Source organism: Triticum aestivum, chromosome 2D (assembly GCF_018294505.1).
Source record: "Triticum aestivum cultivar Chinese Spring chromosome 2D, IWGSC CS RefSeq v2.1, whole genome shotgun sequence".
Taxonomy (NCBI): domain Eukaryota; kingdom Viridiplantae; phylum Streptophyta; class Magnoliopsida; order Poales; family Poaceae; genus Triticum; species Triticum aestivum.
Window position 1 is genome coordinate 2,894,595 of NC_057799.1, and position 26,578 is coordinate 2,921,172.

Below are 26,578 nucleotides of genomic sequence, written 5' to 3' on the forward strand. Positions count from 1 at the left end.
TCTTATTTTGCAGTGGAAAACATGAATAAAAATTCATGAACTTTTTATTTTTACAGAAACTTTTCTTTCACTAAATAAAAATTCATGAACTTTATTATTTTCTTTATAAAATTCATAAACATTTCCTTTTCTGAAAATTTTCTATTTTCATTTCATAAACTTTTCTGTTTACTTTTCTATTTTCTAAACAAAAATTTTCGTTGGAAAAATTTGCATAGAAAAACTATCTGAAATTTGCCCAAAAAGCCCGGTCTCGGCCCAGCGCGCGGCGCACGCGCCCGCTGTGGCTGGCCACGGTCCAGCGGCCCAGCTCGCCACTTCCAGCCTCTCAGCTCTTTGGGCCCAAAAAGCCCGGCATGAGCTAGGGTTTCAATCTCGGCCATTCAAGTTGATCCGACGGCTACGCGCGCATTTCGCTGGAAGAAAACAAGGGTCGATCCCCCCGACCAAACCAGTTCCTCCCCTCGCGCGCTGCTCGCCTTCGTCTCTCCCTCGTCGAGGGTTTCGGGCCTCGCCGGCCGCCGGCGACGGCGACGCACCACCGCGCCGGCGCGAGCCCTTTCCTTTCCTTTTCCCCTTTTGTTTTCTTCTTTTCTTTCATCCTTATCGCTCGCGACCACGGTCTCTGTCCAGGTCGCCGGGCCACCGCGCCGCTCGCAATCGTCGGCGACGGCCACCGCGCCGCAAGCCTTTCTTTCCCTCTTCTTTTCTGTTTCTCCACCACCCGCATCTCCTCTCTGTGTCACCGAGGACAACGACGGCGTGAAGCAGCGGTGCCCCTTCTGTCCCCCTTGCCGGTGTGCGCGAGCTCCGGTGGGAGAGCGCGCCGCCGTCAAGCGGTGCGGTGGTGGTGCCCTTTTGCCCCCTTGGGGAGGCTGTGTTCTTCTTCCCCGCACCTCGGCTTGCCGATGCGTGTGGGGATCGAGAGGAACGGCGCGGCCTTGCGGCGGCGCACTTTGCCAGCGAGCACGAGGCCCTCTCCGGTGATTTCTTTGCCCTATAACTTCAGGGTTCTTGTGGGAGGGGAAAGTTCTTTGATTTGCACCGAAATCCTCAACCGAAACATGGCTGATACCATTGTTGTAATCTCTAATCGGTTAGGGTTAAAGATTCACAATAGTCTTTACCTTTTCCTTGGATTGATGAGCCCGATGGGTGGCCATGGTGGATGGCGGCGGTAGTGATGTGTGGGCAGTGGCAGCGGTGGAGCTTCCCATCGCTTCAGTGCCTCCCTCTGGATCGGATAGGGTTAGGAGTGGGGAACAGTGGCGGTGACGAACCTCGTACCCTGTGCCCCTGGTCCCCACCTCCTCTTTATAGCACTGTGCGACAGGGGCCCACCAGCCTTGCTTGGGCTGGATGCCCCCGATCAGGGCGTGGATCAAGGGCCCAATGAGCCGTTGGGCCCATTGGTGGAGAGATCAACCTAACACGGATTGGGCGACATCTGCTGCAGCGTGGCATGCCTCAAAGCCAGGAGGCGTGCCGAGAGCAGCCCGTCAGCGTAGCGTGGCATGGGGCCGGCGAGGGGCCACCGATGGCCATCGGTGATGAAGGAGCCGACGGAGGTACCTACTGAAAATGGAGAAAAAATTCTCGTCAAAGTATGTGCCGCGAAGTGAATACAAGATGGAAGTGCTGCAGTCTTCTTCCCCCTGCATTTACCGGTGACATGCCGTGAGCATAGCTCAATGCCGCCTCTGGGCCTCTGCCTAGATTATGAAATTAGCTGCCGGAAAGTCGTCGATGCAGGCGAGGAGATGCCGAAAGCCGTAATTTGCGAAGCAAATCGCTGCCCCGAAGAAGAAAACGTCCATAAAAGCATGTAGAAACTCCTAAGACCATGAACACCAGGCCGTGCCGCCATCGAAGATTTCCACACTAAACCCCAATGAACTATGATACTAACCGTTGACCAAACCTACGATTAGGGAGCATCAGATCAACACACACACGGATAACAAGAAATTTGGAAGAAGACAGGGAAGAATGGGAGGAGAGCTCGGAGAAGGGGCGGGTGGGATTGAAAGTTCTATCTCATCACCAATGCATCGTGGAGGAGAGCTCAGAGAAGGGGCGGCTCGGATTCAAAGTTCTATCTCATCACCAATGCATCACCGTGCCAACAGTAGCACATTAGATAACCCACACACTCCACACACATGGCCCACGCAAACACATGATAACTATCTCCCATTTTAAAAAGATCCGAGTCGCCCCATCGCCCCCACCCCCCGCGGGCGACCCGGGCGGCGGTGCGCACCTCCCACCCCTCCCCTCCTTCCCGCCCTCCCATACCTTCGCCGCTGGTCGGAGCCTTCGGGTCAAAGCCCCTCGTGGTGGCCGACGACGGGGCCTATTTTTGCTGCTGCTTGGCGGTGGCTTATCCAGGCAGCGGCGACAGACGAGTGCAGGGCTCAGCGGCGGCTCAAGGCGGCGGCGGGGGGTGACTGGCCATGCGGTGTGGCCCTGGGATTGGCGGTGGTGGCCATCTGCTCCGTCGGAGGTGGTCGGCCTGGGGCTGGGTGGTCGGATCTCCAGATCCGACATCTAGTCCCTACGAGTCGGGAGACATATTTGCCGGTGAAAACTGAGCCGATGGCGGGCGATAGCGGTGTTCTGCGCAGTTACCTTGATGAAAGCTTCATCGTGTAACTACTGTTGACTCACTCGTGGTGCTTTGGGGGAAACCCTAGGTCTGATCTTCCAGATCGGACGATGGCAACACTGCGGTGCCGTTTCTCTCTTGGGAGCATCGTTTGTGGAGCAGCGTCGGAAGATAGAGGCAGGATGTGGAGCGGCTTCGTCTTGCACGGAGCTTCCGTGGAGATGCCAAGTCATGCTTGGCCGACAGGTGCTACATGTGTCATGCCTATTCGACAGGTGCTACGCATGACAGATCTTCTACAGTCTTCGCGTCTGGATGCATGAGCGCAGGGTAGTGGTGCCGTTGGGCGTCGTGGTGGCGTCGTCGGATGGCCGGACTGGCAAGGATGATGCGGATCTCTCTCTTGAAGATGGGTCAGCGGTTCGACGATGATGGCGACATCTAAAATTTGTGCATGTGGTATACACTTTAGGTCTGCTGCACCGGTTGCTGGTTTCGATACGTTCTGTGAATGGGATCGGTGACGACACCGGTTTTAGATACGAGGAATAAGAGCACTCCACATTATCGAGTTTGTAGGTGTGAGTGATGGCTTCGGATAGTTTGATATATGTTCTTGTCAGAAGTTTGTTGAAAAATTAATAAAGATAGCTGTCTGCATTAATTAATGCAGAGGCGGGGTTTTAACCTCCTTTTCCAGAAAAAGAAGCCATACAACTCTCACACGATTTTGATTCTGATATCGAAAACACTGCCAATGTAGTCATGCAGCATGGCACCCACACCTGCCGCTCCAAAAGCGGCATCATTATTGACCTTGGGCTAGCCATGGCCATGATTTATCCCTCCATATGACGATGGGTTGGCATTGTTACACGGCTCCTGATGGCCTTCCTGAACCGAGCTCAGCATAAAGGCTGGTTTCTTTCCTTTGCACATCAAGGTGAGTGATGCACTCCCATCCCATCCATGTACAGCAAGACAGTACATAGCTCTGTCTATAACAAGTCGACCAACACAACAATCGGGCTTCTCGTGCACAATAATATAATTCCTGAGATGCAGCAGTAAGAGGAGATTTTGGATATGTAGCTTCTCGTTGTCACACAGGACGTGTTTGGTTCTGTGCATTCGGTCAGGCCAGGCCCGCGCGGGAAGAATTTGGCCTATTTGGTTGCCTGAGTCGCATCCAATTCATGGCCTACACGAACCTCAAAGCAGCCAGGGCCTGGCTCTGGAGGAACGGTCGAATCGGCCATTTTTTGCAAGCCAGACTCGCTCTAGCCACGCGTGGCGAGCATATGCACGCCTGAGGACGCGCGGGAGATGACACGATGGCTCATAAGTCCCCACGCCCTCTTCATCACCTCCCTTGCCAGTTCACACGCACTCCCTCTCTCTCACCTCACCGCCCGTTCGGTTTCTCCAATGGCCACGCCGCCATCTCGCCAAGCCCCACCCACTCCGGTCATCGCCGGCATCAATCCCATCCAAGAGAGGTCGATTGCCAGCCTCTCTGCAGCCGGAGTAGATCTGGCGGCGGCACTGCAAGCTCCCTCCCCTTTCTGCACCATGCCGCTGCACCGGGCCAATGCAACGCCGGCGCCGGTCGCTCCGGCTCCGTCATCGGAGCCGGTTGTCCTCTCCATCGGCTTGAACCTGGCGGGGGTCCAATACCCGCCTGTGCCGTCCTTTGCAGGCCCCTCTCATGGGGGTATTTTTAACCCCATAAGAGGGTTTTCTCGTTTGTGTCTGGTGCAAGGAGAGGGGAGCTCTAGGATGCCGCGTCATCTTCGAGCTGGCACAGGACGAGGTGCGCGACCACGGCCCTCGGAATGGCCGGGTCCTCTCCATCAGTGGCGGCAGCACCCCTCTACCCACCAGGGTTTTCACCACGGCTGGCGTATGCTACACCGGCAACCCCCACTGTAAGCTCTCAAATCTGCCTCTGCTTCGTACTTAGGGTTCTTAGGGTAGTTCTAAGTGTGTTAGATTAGATTGTGGCCCGTACATTAGACCCGACTCGATCTGATTCGGCTGGATTCGACTAGATTCAGCCAGATTCGATCAGAATCCACTGCTTTGGGGATGAACCAGAGTGCATGCACTAGTAGAAAAAGGGTCAAATATGAAGCACATTAGTGCCGGTTCGATTTTGAGCCAGCACTAATGTGTCCATTAGTGCCGGTTCCAACGGCTAGCCGACCGCTCTCATTAGTACTGGTTCGTGGCGAACCTTTAGTACCGGTTCGTGCCACCAACCGGTACTAAAGTGAGTGGTGGCAGGATGTTGTCAGTCTGGGGCCCCTCCAGCAACTTTAGCACCGGTTCGTGTTACGAACCGGTGCTAAAGGTCGTCCTACATAAACCCTCCGTCCACCCGAGCTCGCTCTATTCTTCCCCTTTCCCCTCTCCTCTCTGTTCTTCCCGTCTTCCTCTCGAGCTCATCACACATTTTGCCCAAAATTTGTCAAGATTTGAAGGCCCCCATCCATTCAAATGATCACAAAGGTTAGCAACTTTGTCCTTTCATCTCTCATTGCTAGATTAGCTCTTGCAATGCTTTGTATAGTGATTAATTTGTGAGTTTAGTAATTTGGGAGGAATTATATTTGCTAGTGTTTGATTTATATGCAATTTGAGGTAAAAAATAACACTTAATTAATTTGCATATGTAGGTGTGGTTTACTTAGTGCCTTCTATATCTCCGTCGTAACCACCGTCGATCGCCCGCACCGTCCCGTCGCCGGCACCACCTAGCTTGTGGTGAGCCTCTTGTTCATGGATGTTTTACATTAACAAATTTGATGTTTGTGTGATTTGGATATATAGTTACTCGTATAATTATCTTACCCGTACGTTGTTTGTTATACATAGTGCCATGGTTTTGATATCCGTCCCCGTCGGCCCTCGTCCTTGTTATGATTCGGATGTGGTATATTCTCTTTTAAAACTAGTTATTGCATTTCGTGTTTATGACAAATTATGCCCATCAAGTTGACATAGATATTTTTATCTAGGAGGTATGTGAACCGGAAATTCCAACCGACCCTATTGTCGAGCGGTTAAATTTAGTTGAAAGAGAAAATGAGTATTTGAAAGAAAAATTGAAAATAATTGAGGGGGAGAAGATGGAATTGGAGTTGCATGTTGCCGATGTCGTCGATGATCACAAGATCAAGATGGAGAAAACGCGCTTGAAGATTAGAAAGATTAGAAAATATGCCATTCATAGTGAGGCTTGGTATCATTATTCTGTTGGATCAATTGTTACCTTAGTTGCGATCTTGATCGCATTTGTTGTTGCATTTAAATGCTTTAGCTAGAGAGTTATTTGTTTGTTGCATTTAAGTGTTGTATGAACTATATATGTATGTACTTTATGTATGAACTTGTATTAATGTGGTCTTTTCGGTGTTGTGTAATGAAGGTGAGCCGACAATGGATGTATGATGACCGATGGTCTCCCGAGTTCATTAATGGCGTGCATACTTTTCTGCTTGCGGCTGAGGCAAACACGCGGGCGGATGGTTTTATACCTTGTCCATGTGCTGTCTATAAGAATGATCACAATTACTCTACGTCGAGAACCATTCACGTCCACCTGTTTAAGTCCGGTTTCATGCCCCACTATAATGTTTGGACGAAGCACGGAGAAAGAGGGGTTATGATGGAAGACAATGAAGAAGAAGAGGACGACGACAGCTATCCTGGCCATGGGTTCCCTGAATACGATGATACAACAATGGGGGAAGAAGCTGAGCCGGCAATGCGGGAAGAAGCTGAAGAAGAGGCATCATATGAGCCGGTGATGATCTAGGTCGGGCCATTGCCGATGCAAAGAGAAACTGCGCAAGTGATTTGGAGAAGAAGAAGTTGCAGCGCATGTTAGAGGATCACAAGAAATTGTTGTACCCGAATTGCGAAGTTGACAAGAAAAAGTTGGGCACCACACTGGAATTGCTGCAATGGAAGGCAGAGAATGGTGTATCTGACAAGGGATTTGGAAAGTTGCTGGTAATGATAAATAATATGCTTCCAAAGGACTACGAATTGCCCGAGAATACGTATGAAGCAAAGAAGGCTGTCTGCCCTCTAGGGTTAGAGGTGCAGAAAATACATGCATGCCCTAATGACTGCATCCTGTACTGCGGTGAGTACGAGGATTTGAACGCTTGCCCGATATGCGGTGCATTGCGTTATAAGATCAGCCGCGATGACCCTGGTGATGTCGAGGGCGAGAGCCCCAGGAAGAAGATTCCTGCCAAGGTGATGTGGTATGCTCCTATAATACCACAGTTGAAACGTTTGTTCCAAAACAAAGAGCATGCCAAGGCGATGCGATGGCACAGAGAAGACCGTAAGAAAGACGGAAAGATGAGAGTACCCGCTGACGGGTCGCAGTGGAGAAAAATCGAGAGAAAGTACGGGAAGGAGTTTGCAGATGACGCAAGGAACGTATGGTTTGGTCTAAGTGCAGATGGCATTAATCCTTTTGGGGAGCAGAGCAGCAACCATAGCACCTGGCCTGTGACTTTATGTTTATATAACCTTCCTCCTTGGTTGTGCATGAAGCGGAAGTTCATTATGATGCCAGTGCTCATCGAATGCCCTAAGCGACCCGGCAACAACATTGATGTGTACTTAAGGCCATTAGTTGAAGAACTCTTACAGCTGTGGAATGGAACAGGTGTACGTGCATGGGATGAGCACATGGGGGAAGAATTTGACCTAAAGGCGTTGCTGTTCGTGACCATCAATGATTGGCCTGCTCTCAGTAACCTTTCAGGACAGACAAACAAGGGATACCGCGCATGCACGCACTGTTTGGATGATACCGACAGTATATATGTGGAGAATTGTAGGAAGAATGTGTACCTGGGACATCGTCGATTTCTTCCGAGCAGGCATCCCGTAAGAAAGAAAGGCAAGCATTTCAAAGGTGAGGCGGATCACCGGACGAAGCCTCGCCACCGTACTGGTGCTGATGTACATGATATGGTCAAGGATTCGGAGGTAGTCTTTGGAAAGGGTCCTGGCGGACAACCTGTTCCGAATGACGCTGACGGACGCGCACCCATGTGGAAGAAGAAATCTATATTTTGGGACCTGCCCTATTGGAAAGGCCTAGAGGTCCGCTCCGCAATCGACGTGATGCACGTGACGAAGAATCTTTGCGTGACCCTGCTTGGCTTCTTGGGCGTGTATGGGAAGACAAAAGATACACTTGAGGCACGGGAGGACCAGCAACGTATGCATGGAAAATACGGCATACATCAGGGTCATGCCAGCTACGCTCTTACCAAAGAAGAGAAGGAAATCTTCTTTGAATGCCTACTAAGTATTAAGGTACCGTTTGGCTTCTCGTCGAATATAAAGAGAATAATAAACATGGCAGAGAAAAAGTTCCAGAACCTAAAATCTCATGACTGCCACGTGATTATGACGCAACTGCTTCCGGTTGCATTGAGGGGGCTTCTACCGGATAACGTTCGATTAGCCATTGTGAAGCTATGTGCATTCCTCAATGCAATCTCTCAGAAGGTAATCGATCCAGAAATCATACCACGGTTAGAGAATGATTTGGTGCAATGTTTTGTCAGTTTCGAGTTGGTGTTCCCACTATCCTTCTTCAACATCATGACGCACGTCCTAGTTCACCTATGCGAAGAGATTAGCGCTTTGGGTCCTGTATTTCTACACAATATGTTCTCCTTTGAGAGGTTCATGGGAGTCTTAAAGAACTATGTTCATAACCGTGCTAGGCCAGAAGGAAGCATCTCCAAGGGCCATGAAAATGAGGAGGTCATTGAGTTTTGTATTGACTTTATTCCTGACCTTAAGCCGATTGGTGTTCCTGAATCGCGGCATAAGGGCAGACTGGATGGAAAAGGCACGCTAGGAGGGGATCAAATAATATGTATGGACGGACATTCTCTCACTGAAGCACACTACACAGTTCTACAGAATTCCGCTTTGGTGGCTCCGTATATGGACGAACACAAGAATTTTCTACGCTCCAAACACCCGGAGCGGTCTGATGACTGGATTACACGTGAACAAACCAGGAGTTTCGCCGGCTGGTTGCAGACACGTACCATGCATGACGCCTCTATTGAAGATGACCTGTACTTGCTGTCCCAGTTACCATCTTTGAATATAATGACTTACAAAGGGTACGAGATAAATGGTAATACATTTTACATGATCGCCCAAGATAAGAAGAGCACCAACCAAAACAGTGCATGGTGTCCGCTTTGATGCAACAACCAAGACGGGAAAGGAAACATATTATGATTGCATAGAGGACATATGGGAACTTAACTATGGAGGTGGTTTGAAGGTCCCTTTGTTTCGGTGTAAATGGGTTAATATGACACGAGGCGGGATAACGGAAGACCCGCAGTACGGAATGACAACAGTGGATCTCAACAATCTTGCGTATGCAGATGAACCATTCGTCCTAGCCAATGATGTGGCACAGGTTTTCTATGTGAAGGACATGTCTACCAAGCCGAGAAAAAGAAAAGATAAGGAAGCGAATGCACCATACGATGAGCCAAAGTGCCACATAGTTCTTTCCGGGAAGAGAAACATCGTGGGAGTGGATGACAAGACAGACATGTCAGAAGATTATGAGAAGTTTGATGAAATTGCTCCATTCACAGTGAATATTGACCTGAGCATCCAGTTTAATGATGAAGATTTTCCATGGCTACGGCGCAAAGGGCCACACGCAAAGAAAAAGTTTCACACTCAAAGATCTGGGATGTGATCGGCTTCACTATCATCACTTTCTTCTGTGTTTCACACCCAGGAGGGAATCTCTGTAATAGTTAGGGTAGTTATGTGTTTTGGCATTTGAAACGCGAAGAAATTTTATGTGCAAACAAATTCTTTCATGCATTTACTGATTTTTTCAGCTAAATGACCCTGAAATTGAAAAGCACTTCAAATGAACTCAGAAAAGGTTGAAAGTTGGCATGGTATCATAATTTCACCCACATAGCATGTGCAAAAAAGTAGAGAGGGTTACCGCAAAAACTGAATGCACTTCGTGTACAAAATGGACAATCTCTTTCGAAGTATCAGGGTTTCGGGCGAAAACTTATTTGTTACAAAGGCATTTCATTCTTTAAATAACCTAAGCATTACCAAATTGAATATAATGATAAAACACACTAATATTAAACATAAGAAAAAAGAATCACTGAAAAATCTATTTTCAAAGTTAAGTTATTCACAAACTAGTTATTCACACAAATTTCAAATAATTCAAAATTTAAACTATTCAAATTTGAAAACTACCGGCACTAACAGAAAGTTTGTAATTTTTTGTACCTAAAGCAAAAATATTCACAAAAAAACTCTAAATACAGCAAAAAACAACTCAAAAATAAATAAAACAAAAATAAATAAAGCAAAAAAAATAAGAAAATAAAAAAGCCCGCCTATTGCGCCACAGCGGCCTGCATACGACTAGAAACCCAACGTGTTGTCGGGCCAGGATGCAGGCCCGCAAAGGCCTAGTAGGCCCACAGGGCAGCATAGAATAGGTAGGCCCAGTAGGCCTGCTTTGGAGAGGAGCTCGAGATAGCTACCGCACTGGGCTTATAAACCAGTGCGGACGCCTCTCGGCTAGCAAGGTGGGACTAAACTTGCCGCACCGCACCTGCGCCAGCGCAACCCCTTTAGTAGCGGGTCGTGGCTCCAATCGGTACTAAAGGGTGGGTCTTTTGTACCGGTTGGTACCACCACCCGGTACTAAAGGGGGTGCGCTTCCCGCCGCTTCGCCTGGCCAAAACAGACCTTTAGTACCGGTTGGTGGCTTCAACCGGTACTAAAGGGGGGGGTCTATATAAGAAAACACTTCAAAAAAATTCAGTTTCTCATCTCTCCCTCTGCTTCTTCTCCTCTGCCCCATCGCCGCCGCCCCTCGTCGCCGCCCCCGTCGCCGTCCCCGTCGTCGTCCGTCGCCATCGCCGGCCCGGCCGTCCCCGTCATCCCCGTCGCAGCGCCCCGCCCCGTCGTCCCCGCCCGGCCCGTCGCCGTCCCCGTCGTCGCCGCCCCGTCCCAATCCCCGTCGTCACCGCCCGTCGCCGCCCCCCGTCGTCTCGCCTCGCCGGTGAGCTCCTGCCCCGGCCGCCATGTGTCCACACACACACACATTGTTTTTTAGTTTTTTAGTTATAGAAATTTTTCTGTTTTTTAGTTATAGAAATATCTATAGAAATGTTAGAAATTTTCCTGATTTTTAGTTATAGAAATATTAGAAATGTTAGTTATATAGAAATGTTATAATTTTTCTGTTTTTTAGTTATAGAAATATTTATAGAAATGTTAGCAATTTTTCTGTTTTTTAGTTATAGAAATATTAGAAATGTTAGTTATATAGAAATGTTAGAAATTTTAGAATTAGTCTTAGCTAGATGAATTAGATTAATGTCAAATTGTTAGACGATGATCGATGTTTTTTTTGTTTCTTATAATTTCAGTTATAGAAAAATTTAGAATTTGCATATAGAATTTTAGTTATCACAATCCAATCATTTAAAAAATGTTACTTTTTGCGGGCATATAGTATTTGTTCTCGACGATGCACGGCCCGCATCCTCGCTGTCGACCCGTTCGCGACGACGTCCGGCTGACCCGTGTCCGGGACTGGGCTCCGCCGGGCTGGCACTGGGAGGTGCTACCTGGAGGGGCGCACCGCTCGGTGAGGAACCCGGCCTCGGGTCCCATCTTCTTTGGTGGCGTTCGCGTGGGCCACATTCGGTGCAGAGGGAGCCGGCCCCGCCGGAGGTGGTGCGTCGCCGTGTCAAGGAGGAGGACGAGCACGTCCATCGCTACATGGCTGCTATGGATGTCAGGTTCTCCAATACCTGGCAGGTTCTTTGGGCAGATGACCGGAGATATGATCCTGTGATGGTTCCTTCTCTTTGGGTGTCCACCGCCCGCGCCCCAGGAACCGCGAGTGGCCTAGATTCTTCTGTAGTATTCAATCTTTATTAGCTACCTAGCCAGTGATGTATTCGATATATAATATTCGAGACGATGTATTCGAGATTATATATATTATTAGAGACGATGTACTCGAGATTCTATATTATTCAAGACGATGTATTCGAGATTGTTTTAATACTAAATTGTTTTATATTTCTTCTGGATTAGTTAAAAGCTATGGCGGACAATACCGGCAGAGAGGGAGAGGAGGCCATGTTCGAGATCATACGCAGCCCTAATAGGCCAGATGATCTGAATGAAGCAGATGACGGCTCCCAATATCTGAACAATACCGGGCAGGGTGATGATAAGGTATTCGATCTCGACGACCGAGCTGATGAAGTCATGAACTATGATTATGATTATGATGATGCAGACAATGATTATGATGATGTAGACAATGTTGATCTTGAAATAACAAAGACTACTGGCGAGGTATATTTATATAAGCAGGCATCTAGTGATCATCACATGTTTTTTTTATTTTAAGATATATTAACGAATCAATCTTTCTTCTTTCAGCCCTCCTGATTGAGCAAATCTGCTTCTACAGACAGCAGGACAAAGCGAGGCCCGGGCAAAAAGTTGAAGGAGGGTGTAAAGTACAACATCGATTCCATCAAAGCTAGTGGCGAACCCCTCACGCCTAAGAACATTGCCAACAAGTTCGTTCGTCAGTGCGGAGTTCTTGTGAAGGACCAACTCCCGATCTCCATTCAAGAACGGAAAGAGCCAAAAACTAAACGTCCAGATGTTACTTGGGTCGATGACAGAGCAAAAGAAAAGCTTTGGGAATCTCTGATGGAACATTTCACCCTACGAGATTATTTCACTGATGCAGATGTGCAGAAAGTCAAGGACGCTGCTCTTAAGAAGATGGCAATTGCATTCAACACCCACAAGAAAACTGTATGGGCCAACTACGTCGCTGCAGAAAGGAAGACTCCAGATTCAAGGGAACACTGGAGAAGCAAAGAGAACACTGGCCCGCTTTCATGAAATTCAAGGAATCAGAATTATCTAAGGAACGGTCGAGAAAAAAAAGGCCAATGCCCCAAAAAAGACACAGTTCCATAGGCTGGGGCCAGGTGGCTACGCGGTGGCAATGCCTAAGTGGGATAAGTCTAAGCAAGAGATGAGGATGCAGGGGTCACTCCGGTTACTAGGAGCTGGCCCCTCAGGTGCAGAACTTGGTTCTATGCGCAGGGGGGGCGTTGGACACGAAGACAGGCCTGGTTTCGAAGAAGGCAAGTCTAAAAGGAGCCGAACAAAAGTTACTTGACGCAATAGAAGATGCTCGAAAGGGGGTGTTCACGCCCAACAGAGAGAACGACGAGCTTACGCGCGCCCTGGGAAATCCTGAACACCCGGGAAGAACACGAGGTAAGAGCATTATTCCCTGGTATGAGGGCTTTTCGGAATGGAACGACGACTACAGGTGCCGTGCAACAAAGAAGATGGAGGAGGAGAAGAAGAGGAAGCTGGAGGAGGAGCAGAGGAAGCAGGACGTAGAACGCCTTCAAGGCCTATAAGCAAGGCACGCGAACTTGGCACTCAAATTTCAGCAGCAGCAGCAGATCGACTCACTTAGCCAGGAAAGGGGGTCTCAGCTGTGGGAGCAGCTAGCGGATGATCGTCCAGCATTGGATAGCATCGTCCCATCCATGCCGAGAAGCAGCGTTGGTTCCGCCCCGGGCGACGCACTGCTGGATAGATACCCTGTGGATGACATCATAGAGAACACTAACTGTGAGCTACACTTCAAAATGAAGAACATATCCATGAAGGTGGCGAACGCCGTTGCTTTTACAAATCCCACCGAAGCAACCATCCATTCAACGCGATTCCAGCGGGCTATGCTCGTGTCTTGGTTGATGAGGTGGTGGACCAATATTCGGGGCTAGAGCTTGATATTCCTGGAGGTGACGACGAGCACACACTGGGAGAGGCCATACATCGTATCATCCTATGGAGAAAGGATTGCATCATCTTTCGAAGGCCACCGACACCGCGTCAGCCGACTCCTCCTCGAAGTCCGCCACCGAGTCAGCAGACTCCCGCTCCTCCAAGTCCACGAACGCTTGAGCCGACTCGTCCTCGAAGTCCGCCACCGTGTCAGCAGACTCCCGCTCCTCCAAGTCCATGAACGCGTGAGCCAACTCCTCCTCGAAGTCCGCCACCGTGTCAGCAGACTTCCGCTCCTCCAAGTCCACCAATGCATGAGCAGACTCCTGCTCCAACTCAGCCACGTCAGCCGTCTCCGCCACCTCAGCAATCGCAGAAGAGACACGCCGCATCTATGGTGCGTAGCGGTACGAGTCGAGGTAGTACAGGAGGTACAGGCGGAGACAAGCGATATAAATATGGTCCAAGCCTCGCTCCTCTTCCTCAGAGGCCTTACGACATGACCGAGGAGCAAAACGAAGCCATAGTGCGGGCCCAAGTGGATGCCCATTTTGGACCGAAACCGGCACTGCCGCCAAGGGAGAAAGTGCCTGAGAAAGTTATTGACCACTTTATTCATATGGCAAGAAAACCAGCTCCCAAGCCTGTTGACTCAGACTATGAGCGCCAAAACAGGAAGGCACATCGAGCACGACTACAGAAAGAAGCGAGCTCAAGCTCGAGCCAACAAGCAGCTGTCAAAAAATGCGGGAAAACTGTTCCCAAGCTGGGAGAACAGGCGGCGCAATCGATCCCCCCGCTTGTTGTGCCCTATATATATGTGGGCAAACCGTTAACGTTCCCCAGCTAGGCAATGTGGTAATAACCGAGGAGCATATAATGCAGGCTGAAATGCTCAATATCACTGTTGGACAACTCCTCGATATCGAGCCCATGTCTCCGCTTAGAGAGGAGGAAATAAAACGGAAATATGTCCGGGGCCAACCTTTGGTCGAGCCAGACGAGGTCAAGAACCTCCCAACGAGAATGTATGAATTGCATCAGTGGTACATGAACATTACCAAGATTTCCAATCGAGAGTCCCTCATGGTGAATGTCAAGGAGGAGCATTACTTCCATGAGAAAGCTGTGTCCGTTGAGTATTCAGAACTATTTCAGTTATTCAATCAAGATGGACTCGACAAATCTATCGTCAGTTGCTATTGTCTGTAAGTGATTTCTTTCTGTAATTTAAGTCTCAAGCTAGCTGTGGTGATCATTTTGATCAATCATTACCTGTAATTATCCTCACTATATTCTTTTCTGTGGTATTATGCAGGATGAAGATGTATGAAATGAAAAAATCTGGACGCTATGGCATTGGGTTCATTGACCCAAATACCATTAATGAATACACATGGAAAATTCCAAGTTATCGAGCAAGTTTAGAGGAAAGCATGCTAGAGTTCTTGAAGCGCCTCAATACCAATGAAGATATACTACTTTCTTACAACTTCCTGTGAGTCACACTGTCTTGTACTACAAATTTTGTTTTTGCTTACTAGCTAGCTAGCTGTTATTAATTAAGTGTATAGGGTTTAGGGTAATTGATTAGTGTTGTGCACATGCCCGCTTAATTAAGACATGCAAACGTGTGCGCATGCAGTTTCCACTGGATCTTGTTAGACATTAAAGTTGACGAAAGAAAAGTTGAAGTACTGGACTCACTACTTAAAAAAGAAAGTGACTACACCATCTTGAAGGGGATAGTCAACAGGTAATTTCAATCATTCTTAACTATATCTCGGCCTATTTAGGTTCGTCATTTCCTGATATGAACTATTTAATAACCCCTTTATTAATTTTCTTTGCCGGCGGGCAGGGCTTGGGCAAAGTTCATCAAGGTGACTCCAGGAAAATGGGCAGAAAAGCTGTTTTGGTATCGAACCAAGGTAAGTAATTAAGTAGTACCTGCTATCTAGCTACCATCTCTTTAATTCTTATTTCAATATCATTAATTAATTATCATGCTTGATTAATTATTACCTGATTAAATTCAATTCTCGTAAAGGCCCTGAAGCACGCGCCGGGGCGTGATGTGTGTGCATTCTACGTTTGCGAGAACATTCACATGATGGCATCTGAAAGGAGCAGATCTGATAGACAGCAATGGGTACGTTTCACAGAACACTATTCACAATTTTTACATGATTATCGATATTAATCTCCTTCTTAACAGTTTCATGACGTGCGGGAGATGCTCCTACCAACGGAGCGCATATGAGCACTTCAAGAGGAAATAGCGGGATTTTTGCTCGACCAGGTTATAGATCTCAAAAGAGAATACTATTACCCGCTACCGCCCCATGAACTACTTGTCATCGTGCTCCGAAGGCAGGAAGGCAACATGTAGGAGAAATTGTATATATACCTGAAGAAATTGTACATGCATGTGTATGTGTGAATTATAATGGTGGTTGTGAGACATTCGATTCGATGATATATATAGGAATAGGATTTTCTATCGTAGCTTGATGGGGAAATAGCTATCAGAACCGTCGGTAGCACCTCGTGATTCGAATTGGTAGTCTGGTCCAGGTCCATAACTAGCCCGTTTGTTGAATTATTGAATGTGGATGGCAGGCCTGGTCTGACCGCTTTATTCGTGATGGGCTGACAAAGGACTGTGACCTATGGGCCAGGTCTCTGTGTTGCTGCCGTTTTGTCTTCACGAGCGTGTCTATTTGAAGTTCCACACGTTAACAAAAAGCACTCTCGCAGGTTCCGCTGCGTAGGACTTACAGCCCCGTTCTCTTGCACGTGACACCGGCGTGGACGCATAGTAGGTTCGGTCCACTTGAAACGGCGGGTCCAAACGCAGCTATCGCTCGAGCCTGCAGCCGCCATGCATGGAACCGGACAGACTTTTCTTGTGTGTTCGTGTTTTTGCGTTGGTCTGTGATGCGAAGCTGACGTCTCATCGGTGTGTGAATTTAAACACGCGTGCGTACGGGCAGAGGAACGACACAGCTGGTCGAAGCCTGAGCAACATGCGACACCAAAGGTAATCAATGCAATCGTTTCTGCGTTTGTTATACCGTGTGTGTGTGTGTTTTGTGCATGCATCGTACTTGCTAGGAATTGAGTTGTACCTGTCCCTACCTATGATGGTGTATTTACGAATCTTTTTTTGGAGGGAAATGTATTTACAAATCTAATGTTTAAGTGCTTTTTCATACACCCAAGGACGTGCATGAAAAATTGCGAGCTTGTCTTCTACTGTTCATTCACAATTTTTTTTAAATTATTTATAGACTTTAATTTTAAACGACACACCGCCCGCAAAAAAAGACATATTATGTCCACTCATAACACAAAAATAATAATTTGTCTCTTCAGTTTCATCGTGACATCCATCGGTTCATTGACTTCATCCCGGTCTTATCCATTCACGACGGTTCTACTTTGCCATCGTCGGTTCCATGGACATGTTGTTCGGTTCTTTCACCATCGGTTCCATGCACATGTTGTTCGGTTCTTTCATGGGTTCAGTCCTTCGCGTGTGCACACGCTATTGGTTGAATTATAATCTAATTTCTTAGACTTCGGTTCTTTCACCGTCGGTTCTACTTTATCACCATCGGTTCCGTGGACATGTTGTTCGGTTCTTTCGTGGCTTAGTCCTTCACGTGTACGCACGTTATCGTTTAAATTATTTCTAATTTCTTAGACTTCGGTTCTGTCGTGATGTCCATCGGTTCTACCTCACATTGGTTGCCAGTTCCCTACATTCTCATAATTCGGCTCTGCGTGTGCAAGACATATAGGGGTTCGTTGGAACTTGACTCTTTGAACACGGTGTCCGGTTCCTTGACTTCATCATGTTCTTTTCCATTGGCGACGGTTCTACTTTGTCACCATTGGTTCCATGGACATGTTGTTCGGTTCTTCCAAGGGTTAGTCCTTCTCATGTACGCACATAATCTTTTAACACGGTGGTTGGTTCTTTGACTTCATCTCGTTCTTTTCATTGGCGAAGGTTCTACTTTGTAACTATCGGTTCCATGGGCATATTGTTCAGTTCTTTTATGCGTTTAGTCCTTCTTGTATGAGTTGAATTATTTTCTATTGCTTAGACTGATGGTATATCAGCGACGTCTGTCATTATGAGCAGTTGTTAGTTTTATTAAACGGACACCATGCACCATGCTTCCACGTCCGGTTGATAAGATAACCATTACGGTCAAAACAACACCATGCACATTTTCCATACTAAGCAGACATGTCGATGTGTCGCCATGCAAAACTCATGCATGGTTGACCATCACCACTTGGTAAAGCGTTGAGCCATATAACATTCCCAAGAGACAAAGCATACTTTTGCTCTTTGAATCCCACATTACAAATGATCCTATAATTACAGAAAAATTAGACCGAAACCACACTAGGACGCCCCTCATGTTTTCAATCCCATCTCCAAACATACTAATGTGTACGTATTTGGCTAACACCGAAGTCAACCGATTTGGTTTGTAATCTTGCTTGTATATACAATACAACATGTACTATCTTTTGTACATCCGTACAGGACGCCTCACACCTGACGTGCGCTACTATTTCAATCTGTTACCATGGCAATGGGCTTGTCACGTGACCACATGCTGACACAAGGTCTACCGGCCGCTGCATCTGTTATCCGTTTTGGCCAGAGGTTCCATCGCTCCAAAAGTGAGCTTCACACACCAATTCTACCCATCTCAGCCATGTGCACCTCAGTTGGACCACCAGAAGTGCTGTCCCTCGCGCGCAGCCTTTCCCTGTCATGCGAGCTGCCAAAACTCACCATTACCCATCCATAATTTCCCCACCTCCCGCTGTGCACGAATCTTAGAATCAGGACATGCGGCTGTGATAGGTGTGTCTGCAGCAAGCTATGGTAGACACAATTTTGCCTACGAGAAATTATATTTATATATATATATATATGCATAACGTGTACAATATGTAGTATCATAAAATACCAGCAAACAAAAAATATAATGGAAAAAAACAAAATTAAAGGAAAAATAAAAAATAAAACCAAAACCCCCCTCAAATATTGTAGTACCAACCGGTACTAAAGGGCTCCCCGCCCCCGGCGCTGGCTTGTGCCACGTGGGTGCACTTTAGTGCCGGTTCGTGCCTAACCGGTACTAAAGGGAGGGGACCTTTAGTCCCCACTCTTTAGTGCCGGTTGCGGAACCGGCACTAAAGGCCCTTACGAACCGGTGATAAATCCCGGTTTTGCAGTAGTGATGCTTACTTTTTGTTCATCCCACATGGCTAGGTTGTTCATAATGCAGTGTTAGTTTGCATCGTTTTAGTGCCACATTGTTGCTTTGTACTGTCAAATTGTTAGTTTGTAATGGCACATTGTTATTTTCTACTGCCACATTGTTACTTCTCAGTGCTATTACTAGTGTCTATGCTATTGTTCTTGATGTTGTTGTTAGTTCTTACTGCTGTTAGTAGTGTATATGGTACTCTTCTTGCTACTGTTGTTACCTTGCTCTTGTTGCTAGGGTAAGTGAGTGCATGTTGCATGCAACTAGGACATACCTGAATGCCAAAAAATAGTAGGTGCAAATAGGACATGTGAGTGGTGGCTTCATCTGATCAGTGTTAGAACTGATAACTTTAAGCATCGATAACTATAAGCACTGATCAGAGTACCACTGATCATGCATGTATTAGTACTTAGTAGTGATCTTTTTAAGCTGTGTTTAGTGAGCATAGATGATGTCCTACTTGTTAGCTTTGATCATGTGTCATAAGTGTTTCTAATTGATGTCCATCTTGCTGAGAAGATAATGAAGGCGGAGTGGGACATTGTCGGCGGTGGTGCGTAGGTTACCACTGGCGTAGATGGGGCGGGGGACCTCATCCCCACCAACCGGTGGCTGAAGAGGGTAGTGCTCCCTGGCAGGGTGGAGTTCATGAGGATGCCGCTGGGCGTTGGTAGGAGGCCGAGGACCGACCATGAGGAGGGTGCTCAGGAACCTATCAAGTTCTACGTGCTGATCGCTGACCAGGAGGACATCGCCATGCTCATCATCCCGCGTAAATTCAGGTCGGTGATGAAGAAATGGCTGGTCACCGGCCCTCCTCGCGTCGTCAACCTCTTCGCTAACAAGTGGTGCGAGTTTTGGGTGTAGGTCCAGATGTTCAGGGGGCAAATGGTGCTGGGGCGTGGCTGGGAGTACTTCTGCGACCGACACAAGATCTTCCCGGCGACCTTGTAGTCTTCAAGCTCTCCGGCCTAGGGCTGAAGGTCCAGATCTACAACACCAACAACTCTAACATCTGCACGGTCCGGTGCACGAAGCACAGCTGCGTCAGCGACATCACTCAGTCCCTCTAGTTCTTCTGTCAAGTCTGATCCGTAATAGTTAGGTGTGAACTATTAAGTTTGAACGACTATTATGCTGTGAACATGTGAATATTTTGCCCAGGGAGCAGCACCCCTCGGGTCGAGCAGGGGCATGGGATGCCTTGCTCTTTAAACTTATACATAGTATTATCCTACTTATGACTAGCTTAGCTGCATTTTTTCATGTTTTGTGCTCTATTCTTCGTTGCTGCTCTTGTGTTGATCATCCCCTGTGTGTTATGTGCCGTCAAATGGGTGGTAACTCCACCACATTTGAAAGGGGTGAGCAGATCAAGTACTTGCACACAATCAAACAGCCGTGCTTTGCATCTGCTCACACCCGAAGCACAAAAACAGGCAACCAAAGAACTTGCACCCAACTGGGCCTTGATGCAATGTAGGCAACCAATCAACATGCAGATGCTGGTTTTTAGCCTCCATATGCTCAGCCAGGCCCAACTGAGAGAAGTATGCAATGTGGCAAAAAAGGGTGCAGGTAACCAAACATGCCCACACTGACACCCACACGAACATGAATGAGCAGCAGAGAAGCACACCGACAATGAATTTTTTCCATCTGTACGACAAGTTATTTCCCGACAGCGAGCAGGAGCACACGTTCAGGACACACGTTGGTGATGCCGAACGCTACTACTTTGTTCTGCCTCCATTTAGAGCTGAAAAACAGACTTCCAGTTCAGCTGAAAAACATGTAGCTATCTCACAGAGTTGCACTTCACTGGGGCCTTGTTTACTGAACATTCTGCAGTATTCTAGGCACACAAATTAATTGTGGGAGTCCTCGGGTCAGTGTGTGGCAGTCCTTATGTGCCGTTCTATCTTCCTTTCGGTGCCTCGGGCAGTTCAGCAGCATCTAAACCTTCTCCATTGCAGTCATACCTCCAAAATTCCACCAACATCTAAACCTTCTCCATTGCAGTCATACCTCAAAAATTCCACTAGCATCTAAACCTTCTCCATAATGTGCCTCTACTCAGAGTAGACAGGAACCCATAATCTCCTTCTTACCTTTGCTGTGCCGGTTTAACAGTAATAAACGAAAGTAATCATTAAACTCGGAATAAAGACAGAACAAAGTAGTGCTCGATAAATGGAGGCCTTCTAGATTTCAGAAGATGCATTGCCTATAGCTTGTGTGCAAAAACACAAACCGGCACTCAGGTGTTACAAAATTGGTAATTGGTGTGAACGCAGACTGTGTCTATTTAATATAGGAGATTAGAAAGCTTGAGCACTGGAAACTGATATTGCTCAAAAATGAAAAATAAGTAATGTTCACATTAAATGGTTTTGAGGTGTTCCTGGTACAAATGATATCCCAGTAGTAGTCCTACTGTCAGAGTAATAATATATGAAGTTATTGATCCTACAGTACTTCATGATGGTAGCAATGTGCACCCGGATCAAGCATGTCACAGGGGAAAAAGAAAAGAACCGGTGGTTGGTGACAATGGGAAGACAACAGGAAGTGCCACCATGGAGGCATGGAGATAGTCAGATAGCTCGCTGCATGGTTAAATCTTCAAGCGTACAGAAGGTTTCAAAGTTCAATTCTACCACATGAAGTTATTTTCACAAAGCTACAAATGGATAAAGAACACTAACGTACCAACGGCTTTATCACCATCTATTTAAGTTGTCTGGAGCTACTAAACGGTAATTAGTGACCTATGAACTTAGCTTGGGCCCGTAATTAAATAATTATATTCCATTTAAACACTTAAGCAGCCGGCCTTCCTTTTACGTGGTGGTCAATCCATGAACGTACATCTACTCCACATGATATTATACCATCACGTAATCAATGAGATCATCATTACTAAACATATGGTTCACTCTAACCAAAAGTTGCCATCGAATAAAATATATAAAAAAACAAATACAAATTAAGACAGCCTTATCTTTTGGGTTCGCCTCTACACATTGGTTGGTCCACATAAACAAGAGTAAGCTGTACTTGCTCCTTGCTAGCTGCAACTATGACATTTTTTGTCTTGTCAAATTGCTATTACTTTTAAGCCAACACCTGGCATGTTAGGTTAGAGCAACTCTAGTTGATTTTGCATATCTTCATCCCTCTATAATAATTGCCAATATGGAGGCTAGAGGCACAAAACCTATACCAACAGAACCATCATAAGCTCATTTGCCTCCATAATTTTCGGATGGCGCTCCTCCAAAAGATGGGGTGTAGACTCCGTAGTTGAAGAATGTGGGGGCCTATTTTGCAGCACGCCCAATCCAACCAACGCGTGGGAGTGTAGTTTTAGCCACATCTTTCTCTAGTATCCTCTTCAATTTCCCCAGTTTATGGTATAAACCCCCCGACACCATTCCCCACCGGTAAGAAGCTACCACATTAATGGCATGTCGCTCACGGCCCCACCATTTCCATCTCACCCTTCCCGTTTCCCAACATGCACCGCCCTCTCCCCATGCTAGAAATGCCCATTAATGACATAGGTAAGGGCACACCAGCCAGGATCCGGCTTGCCTGCTCCCTCCCCATGCTCCCATCCGTACTCCCACTTCATCCTACGGCTATCCGTGCTCCCCAGGAGCAGGCAAGTCTCATCCCACTAGCCAATCCCTAGCCCCCTCTCACCAGATCCGGTTCCGGCCACTATCCCTTTCCATCCGTCGCATCTCTTGTTCCTCCCTTTCCTGCAATGTTGTTGCGTTACAGTTACAATTCCTCGTACTAGCTCAACCTCCTAGTAGGCGGAGAACAAGCTCCCGCAGGTGGCGCAGGGCGACAGGGCATCGTTGCCATGCGCATGTGGACTCTGTATCATTGTTGGCCACTCATACAAATGTGACACCAAGGACGATGATGTATCTCCGGATGGTGTCCCCGTCCTTGACGGCATCCCTGTCCCCATTGATCAGACAAACGAGCTGCACCAAGAATCATTGCGGCTCTGTCCACGATTAGGATGCCTGCTGCGGTAATTATATACAATAAGAAAAATTGTTCGTGGTCGCCGGGATGGAAAACAGAGAGCAGCAAACCAATAAAAAAATGATGACAATGGTGCATGTGAGAGCAGACATACTCCCGCTCTTCAAATATATAGGGCCTAATTCATTTTTCAAGGTTACCTTTGACCACTGGTTAGAGCAAAAATATGGAATGCATGTTACACAAAGCATACTGTCAAATTCATATGTGAAAGTAGGTTCTAATGATATAAATTTTATATCGTACATATCATATATTGATAATTTTATCAATATCAAAGGCAATCTAAAAAAGAACATATTTGTCGCTATATATTTGGATGGAGGGAGTATGTGACTCATAATCTTAATAATTGATTTTTCTTTCCACACGGTGAACTAAAGCGCACGCTCTTTGGCGTGCCGTGGTGAGGTGAGTGAGCACTTGCACCCGTTGTTGTATGGTCTCATATGTTCCAAGGAGGTGTTAGAGAGAACCCCTTATATCGGGGTACCAAGTCTCAATTCCCTTGCAATCTTCTTGTGGCACTAGATTTTACAGATGAAATGCCACCGTAAATAGGCCGTTGAAAAGGTCCAGTAATTTATTTTTCTATGTATATTCTTTTTTGAGGGTGAATTGGTCTATATATTGTACGTCTCTCCAAGCAGCAAGAAGCCAACAGATTGGTTATCTTATCACTGCACTTCCAAGCTGCTGGCCATGGAGATGGAGCGCTGGTTAAGCTTGTATTTCATAGGCATATCCACGGTGCTAGCCCTCTGGTTTCTCATATTCTTTGGCAGCAAGAGAAACCCCAAGAAGAAGCAACTCCCTCCCGGGCCGTGGACTCTCCCGATCATCGGAAGCCTCCACCACCTCGTCGGTGACCTCCCACACCGCAGGATGATGAAGATGTCTCGCCAGCATGGGCCGCTGATGCATCTCAGGCTAGGTGAGGTCCCAACAGTAATCGTCTCCAGCGCTGAGGCAGCGGCACTGGTTATGAAGACCAACGACCTCGACTTCGCAAGCCGGCCCCGCAGTCCGTTGCAGGATATCATGGGCTGTGGCGGTATGGGCATCATCTTCGGCCCCTACGGGGATCGGTGGCGCCAGATGCGCAAGATCTGTATCGTGGAGCTTCTCAGTTCCAAGCAGGTGAGGCGTATGGAGGGCATCAAGGCCAACGAGGTAGGTAACCTCCTCCATTCCATGGCCGCCGCCGGTGCTACCGTAAATGTGAGCGCGAAGATGGCAACACTCAGCAGCAATGTCGTGACGCGAGCAGTTTTCGGCGGCAAGTTCACACGGCAGGATGAGTACCTCCATGAGCTAAGCAAGGTGAACGAGCTTATGGGCAGCTTCTGCCTCGTGGACCTTTTCCCGTCATCACGGCTGGTGCGGTTGCTCAGCAATGGTGAGCGCCTTATGAGGAGCAGCTATGGCCGTATCCAGCACATCATCACTGAGATCATCGAGACGCGCAAGGCTGCGCGAGCTGCCGGTGGCCATGCCCGCAGCACCAATGATGAGGACCTACTGGACGTACTACTCAGGCTGCAGGAAGATGACTCGTTGACCTTCCCTCTAACTTCAGAGATTATCGGAGTCGTCATTTTTGTGAGTACTTTTTCCTCAAGAATCTACAATAATTTTATTGATTGGGGATTTCGTAGAAAATTTTGATGTTGACTTCAATCATTTTTCAACACATGGGCTCAACTAATATAACGACATAAAAGATATAGAGTAGATGGACCATGTCATGCCATGAAGCAATTTACAATTTTATATAGTATATACGTCATATGCATCATCAGATTCTTGGCACGCAGAGTCAAAATAAATCCCGAATAGTTTGGTACTACTGGTACTTTTGTAGGTGAAACGATTTATGTTTGCATTTACACATACACAGTGGTTCATCCCATAGGACATATTTTGTTTCAACTTGAAATTTTTCTCTTTACAATATAAATCGTAAATACCCATCGTTGTTTACAGGACATATTTGGAGCTGCTACTGAGACCACCGGAACTGCAGTGGAGTGGGCTATGTCAGAGCTATTGAACAACCCTGAAGCAATGGCTAAAGCACAACAAGAAGTCCGGGAAGTGCTAGGCCAAGGTCGACATGTCATCACAAGTACCGACCTCAATGAGCTCCGATACATGCAGATGGTCATCAAGGAGGTGTTAAGGTTGCATCCTCCGGCTCCGTTGCTCGTCCCCAGAGAGACGAGAGAGGACTGTGAAATCATGGGCTATAACATGCCTAAAGGCACTAATATCTTTGTTAATGTCTTTGCAATTTCTCGGGATCCCAAATATTGGGACAACCCCAAAGAGTTCAAGCCGGAGAGGTTTGAGAACAGCAATGTCGAATATTATGGGACGCATTTTGAATTCATTCCTTTCGGGGCTGGGCGAAGGCAATGCCCTGGGATATTGTTTGCCATGTCGACCGTGGAGATTGTCTTGGCAAACCTACTCTACCACTTTGACTGGGTGCTTCCTGGAGGGGCAAGTGCAGAGTCAGTGGATATGTCTGAGAAATTTGGGGTCAGTGTAAGGAGAAAATTGGACCTGCAGTTGATAGCCATTCCATATAAACGTTCCAAGGCTATTTCGATATAGACATGGTAATGCATATGCATATAACGACGCCTTTACTGAACCAGGATGCCTGTGTTGCCCTGTATCTCTATACATTACTGTAATAAGAATAAGGCTCTCATTGGAAAAGTTACACTATCAAACTATTTTCAACTTTTATTCCGAGTGACATTAGCTATGTAAAGAATTATCTCTGTATAAATATTTACAAGTACCTCTATGCAAAAAGGTCTGAGCAAGTTTGCCACTATATAGCAGACCACATACTTTTCTTGCTCACCATGATTCTTGCATTACCAGCTCCACTCCATGAGCGACGGCGCAGCACGTGGAGTAGGGGTGAGGCTGTGGGTGGGTCTCTCTACAGCATATCTATGATGGTACGCTCGTGCCTCTGCGAGTGGGCCAGGCTGCCTCTCCGCCTACATGAAATGTGTCGCGTGGGTCCTCAGTGTACTACAAGTGGGGCTCTTTAGTGCCACTAATGGCGATGACGCTGATCTTCTCTTGGAGATTTTCTTTTGTTACCTGTGTTTTTTGATGGGGATTTTATTGGTAGTTTTTGGTGTAGTTTTTTCAGGTGAGGGGGTGCATGTCTTTTCCTTTTGCTTAGTGCCCCTGCCATGTAGCCTTGAGAGCGAGAGCTCACAACGCTCTTTTTTTTCTATCATGTAATATATAAAGAAGGGAGCACAAAATACGTGGTCTCTAATATTGTCGGGGAAATATACCATCTAGAGACGGAGACGGAGTTTTGAAGTTACTGCATACTGCACATGGTTCAAACTTATTCTACACCTCTACTAATAAGTGTAACAAAAATTAGTAAACTTTGATCTACACTTTCTTTCAGCTGGGCAGCCTGGCTGAGTAACATATTGGCTAGCAGTTAGGTAGCTTATCCGCTATTTTAAACCAAGCTGTAAACTAGCTTTAAGTTTGTAAGTACATGCATAATTAATAATTAGTCAAAGAGTATTTCGCAACACAAACACGACCACACCCATCTAGTACCCATCAGAAGCTCGTTTTCTATTCTCAACCATAAAGTAGACCAAGGAAAATTTCGAATACATACCAATCGATGACGCAT

General features: G+C 47.0%; 1 pseudogene; it reads left to right on the plus strand.

Moving 5' to 3' along the window:
* Window positions 1–25,705, plus strand: part of LOC123048121 (desmethyl-deoxy-podophyllotoxin synthase-like) — a 32,260-nt pseudogene extending 6,555 nt beyond the window's left edge.
* Window positions 25,706–26,578: the final 873 nt, after the last annotated feature.